The sequence below is a fragment of the Urtica dioica genome, chromosome 12, assembly GCF_054948205.1.
Source record: "Urtica dioica subsp. dioica isolate 48M chromosome 12, U.dioica_male_clone48M_v1_H2, whole genome shotgun sequence".
NCBI lineage: Eukaryota > Viridiplantae > Streptophyta > Magnoliopsida > Rosales > Urticaceae > Urtica > Urtica dioica.
The window spans coordinates 2,185,829-2,191,206 of NC_142767.1; positions in this window are offsets into that span (position 1 = coordinate 2,185,829).

Sequence of the window (5,378 nt, forward strand, 5' to 3'; positions counted from 1 at the left end):
CTATGATGGCCGAGTTAATGCACCGAGCCAAAACCTTCATGGGGGTGGAAGATTACCTCGACGGCCACAGGAGCAGCAACAAAAGCTCCCGCCGTCGGGATGAGTCCGGCAACGAGCCAGGCAACCCCGGCCAAAGGGTGAACAAGGGAGGTCAAACTTCCGATAGCCGACCCCCTATGTCTCAAAAGCGGCGTCTTGCGAGCAATTTTAGAGACTACTCAAGTTACACCCCTTTGATTGCCCCGGTAGAGCAAATCTACGCTGTGGCGCGTGACAAGTTCACCGCTCCAACTCCAATGAAAGGCGGCCCCGCATCTCGCGATCGGTCCCGTTGTTGCGAGTTCCACCGGGGTTACGGTTGTTGTCAATGGTGCCCACAAGAAGAGTAGTAGTGTCTATTTATGTACATTTGATGTCATATAGTCTTACGAAGACTCTTGCTTGTAATTGCTTATTCATTAATAAAAAGTTGAAACGTTCATTCAATCTTCCTTGTCTGAAGCTTTATGATAAAACCATAGTCTTTTAGTCCATAAACAAACTAAACAACTTACGAAGAGACAAATGTAGATTTGCATGAACAAACTCTTCGTAGTTTGCTTAAAACGATATATTCGCAATCTTAGGGTCAAAGGACTATTGACCTCAGTATGATTGTTAGAAGAATCTATGATGTCTGGTTATGAGGCATTGAGAGTTGGAGACTCTATAGTTCTTCTAGGTATCTTCCGAAGGTACTGAATTGACCAGTGCACTTCTAGAGACAATATAAGAACAAACCATTTAACCTCTTATGTCTCGAAGTCACTATGTATGAATTGCATCATGCTTACCTTAATCCTGAAATGAGACATGCCATTTCACACCTTAGTATTCTCATTTGAGAAAGTCAAATTTCGGACTCACTATGTGATTCCGAACAAGGCCTATTGGTGAGGTACTAAGTTGTGAGTCTGTCATGAGTAACTTTGTGAAGTTCTCATAGATACGGAATTCATGTACAAGATTGCTGAAATGCAATGTATGTCACCTCATGCTTTGTTCCTTGGAGTGTGAATAAATGAACTGGCCAGTGTCCAAATTGAGTCCTGACTCTTTTGGATGAAACAATGTGACTTGTTAGCTCCTCGTCAATACATTGTTTCTAACTTATTCACAAGCGACAAAGGAGTTGAGGAAATAACAGCTAGAAGGGTAAAATGGTAATTTAGTAAATTCCGACTAGCTGATGACATTCATGAAGGGTAGCATAGATAATATTCAGTGGATCCGCTCATTATAATTAGGTGAATTCTTGAGTAGAAAATAAATTCATTTGAACCGAGAGATTTTCAGTGTCAGCTCTTTAGTGGAGTCAGTTGGCATTAAGCTAAACTTGGAAAAGGTTTGTGAACTTTTGAGTCCAAGTGTTTAGCTCAAGCTTTGTTCATTTGGGTCCATGAGGTCACTGTCACGAATCACATCGATAGGAATAGTTAAACTGGAAGCTAAGTCAAAACAAGAACGAAAATTGTCGAAAGGGTATTTTTGTCTTTTGAGACATAAGGATGAAATGGATGTCAATAAATTTTGACAAGTTCATTTGATGACTTAATGTCACTCGGCCATAATATGATTAATTGGGCCTTGTGAATTAATTTCGTTTCATAAGAATTTTATTGAAAATTCTTAATGGGCTTTTCTCATGTTGTTATGAACAAATGAAGAAGCTTCTAGAAGCTCCTTCTAGAGACATGTTGGGCGCCCATAATACCCAAAGAAAGAGAGTTTATTTTGTGCATAAATGTATATAGATACTTGCCAAAAGAAAAAGAGGAAACAAATTTGCATAAGGATGCTTAAGAATTTCGGCCAAGTAAGAAAAAGGCAAGGCAAGGCACATAAAAGGAAACAAATCCAAGCCTTCTAGAAGGCTGCCTTGGCCGTGTGGAATAAGAGGGAAATGGGCAATATTTGCTCATGAATATGTGATATTCTATAGAAGAGGAAACTACCTTATTGAAGGTGAGACCTCTCCTATAAATAGGAGCCTCATTCCACACATTTCATTCATCCAAAGTTTTAGAGATTGAGAGCTTCTCTCTCTAGACTTGGCCGCCCCTTCCTCTCTCTCTCTCTAGTTTATATTTTCGATTTTTCTTGCTTTGGCACCTAGGTCCTCACTCGACCTAGTGTTTAGCTCTGCGACTTCGAGACTCGTTCTTAAGTCGTAGTGTTTAAAAGTGCCCACTCACTGATTCCTTCTTTTCGAGTGATTTAGTGATAGAAACTTTCGTGGTTGCTCGAGGTGCCGAGGAAAGAAAGAGAGACGTGCTGCGAGGGGAGACGAGCGTTGCAAACTTTCCACAAGCTTCTTCAAAGTTCAAGCTTCAAGAAAGGTTAGTAAACTTCTAGCTCATATTGGTTTTTAATTACATGTACTTGCACTTGTCTAGGTTAGTAAAAACTGTTTCACTTGTAAAAGAAAATTTTTAAAATTCCGCCGCTTACCGAAGCGTTAATTATTTTCTCAAACCCTAGATCGATTCCAACAACGGTCACACGACCGCTCAATGCTTCCATCTTAGGAGGCAAATTGAGACATTAATCCAAAAAGGAGAGCTCAAAGAGTTTGTCCTTCACATGGTAGGAGCTACGGCCCCCACCGACAACAGGCCACAGCCTGAGAAAGGTGGAGGGACCAACGCCAACACCGACTGCACCACGGTCGCGGCTACGGCCGATGCACAACTCCATGTCGTCACCACCATCCTAGGTGGCTTGTAAGACGGGGACTCGGTCCGGCAAAGGAAAAAGCTCCTCAGGGCTGCCTCTCAAGAAGGCCTTGCCGGACAAGTTAACCTCACCTATGAGGAACCTCCGTCCGTACCGTAGGAGACGATACAATTCACCAATGAAGAGGCCAAGCGAGTTGTGCACCCGCATAATGACGCTATAGTCCTTAAGGCCCAGGTGGCCAACAACTTGGTAAAAAGAGTTCTTATTGATAACGGCAGCACAGCCGATATAATCTTTAAAACCACCCTAGAGCGCATGAAGCTCGGGGGGCTCCGCCCTGTCCCAACTCAAACACCTCTGTTTGGGTTCACGGGAGAAAAGGTCATGACTGAAGGAATCATTTACCAGTCACCTTCGGAACTACCGGAGGTATCGAAGTCGTTCACATGGTCCCTTTTCTTGTGGTTGACCAGGAGTCGCCCTACAATGTTATCATTGGGCAACCCACGTTGAACAGACTAAGGGCCATCACATCCACATATCACCTACTGGTGAAATTCCCCACAGAGGAGGGGATTGGAGTCATGGCTGGCGATCAGACCCAAGCGAGGATATGCTATGTCCAAGGCGTGGATGGCAAGCTCGCTGAAAAAAGGGTTAACACGATCTACAAACTAGAAGACGACTACCCGTGTGATCAAAAAGACGCACGGCAACTCGGGGAACTAGACCCCCGTGACTATATCGAGAGATTGAAAGTTGACACCCCCGATGATCTCACTTTGATCGTTCTCGACGAAGCTAAACCTGACCAAGTAGTGAAGATCGGGGCACAACTCCCTCCCGCCATCAAAACTCAACTCGCGTCCTCCCTTTGAGAGTTTAAGGACGTCTTTGCGTGGACACATGCAGACATGCCCGGTATAGACCCCGATGTAATTGTGCACCGATTGAATGACGATAAAACTATCACTGAAAAGGTACAAGCTAGACACGCGTTCAACCTTTAACGATACATAGCGATAGATAAAGAAGTCGAAAAGCTTCTCTCCGCTGGTTTCATCCGAGAAGCCAAGTACCCCAAATGGGTGGCCAATGTGGTCATGGTCAAAAAGCCTAATGGGAAGTGGTGCATTTGTATAGATTACAAAGATCTTAACAAAGCCTGCCCAAAAGATTGCTTTCCACTCTCACGCATCGAACAACTGGTCGATGCCACGGCAGGACATGAACTGCTGGACGACCGTCGGGAACGGGAGGCGCAACCCGCAGACAAGGCTCCCGATCGTCACGACCACATACCCGTCCCTTGGACGAGAGGGCCTGTCCTCGGGGGCAGGTCTCAGCAGCCCCACCGAGGGAGGAATGTTATACGTCTCCTAGAGCATGCTAAACACTCGGGAAGTGAGCATGCTCGCGGCATCAATCCCCCTGCAGTCTAAGCCGACGGGGGCAACAGAGTCGCCTACTCCGTACATGCGAGTCCTTTCCAGAGACTTGGCATAGGTGTAGCCCAAAGACTCCACGGACTCGAAAGCCGACCAGGCCGCCTCCATCACATTTCCGTTACGCTTCTCCTTTCCCTTCGCGGGAGGAGCCTCCAAGTCCTCTCCATGGCCTTCTGAGCCCGACCCTAGGGGGTCGTCGGAGTAAATCTCGTCCAAAAAAGATTCGGACGACACTATCGTAAGCTCAGCACCCGAGGCATCTAAGTTAGACGCCCGGGGAAGCCCAGCACTCACCATCGCTTCACCTCGCTGCTTGAGCGATGGGGCGTCAAAGGATGCTTCGCGAGAAACAACGTTAATCACCAGCCGCGACTAACGCGAGTCTTTGGCTTCGTCCTCCACTTCGGGGCCGCACCTGGTAGGTAGGCCACTCCTGGGCCCCGCCAGCTCGGCTACCGCCACGGCGTCAGTCTCCAACTCTACGAGCCATTTGTCGGCCGCGCCAGAGTCTTCCTCGACAAAAATAGGAATCCCGTCGAGTTCCTCAAAGGGACCCTTGTCCGCCCCCAAAAATCTTGGAGAGGGCAGGAAGAGTCAACCTTGGGATCATCAACGTGGGAAAAAAGCTCACTCCCCATTAAATAAGGGTAAAAAAGTCGGCTGCCCAAAGGGAAATTTCAAACTCAATGGAAATTCCCCAAAAGGCTGCCAGGTGTGAATACAGAGGGAGGGAGCTCTCCTATTTATAGGAGAGGAATGAGCAAACCCTGCTCCTTCCCCCCCTCCCATGCGCGCGCGACACAAGGCCCGGCTGGCGTGCCGGCCTCGCGCGCGCGCCAGTCCGCTGACGTCAGGTCGCGCGCGGCCCTTGCTGCCCAGCCGGCCCCGGTCCGACCCCCCAGGGTCCGGCCAAAAAAAAAAGAAATGTGTATGTGAACAATCACACACAACCGAAGGTAAAATGACCTCAACGCCCTTTCTTTTTCTAAAGTTCACCACTTGCGTCCCGGAAGCCGTAAACTTGGGGGGCTAATGTTACTGGTCGTTTTCGGGATACCGGAAATTCAAAAATGATTCAAGGCCGGCCGGGCTTCGCCGGCCGGAAAACGCAATGGGCCCCGGCCCACTAGGCCCGAGTACCTTGACGCACCCACGGCCCAATGGACCTGCGCGCGCGCCAGCCTGCTCGCGCCCACGGGCCGCGTGCACACC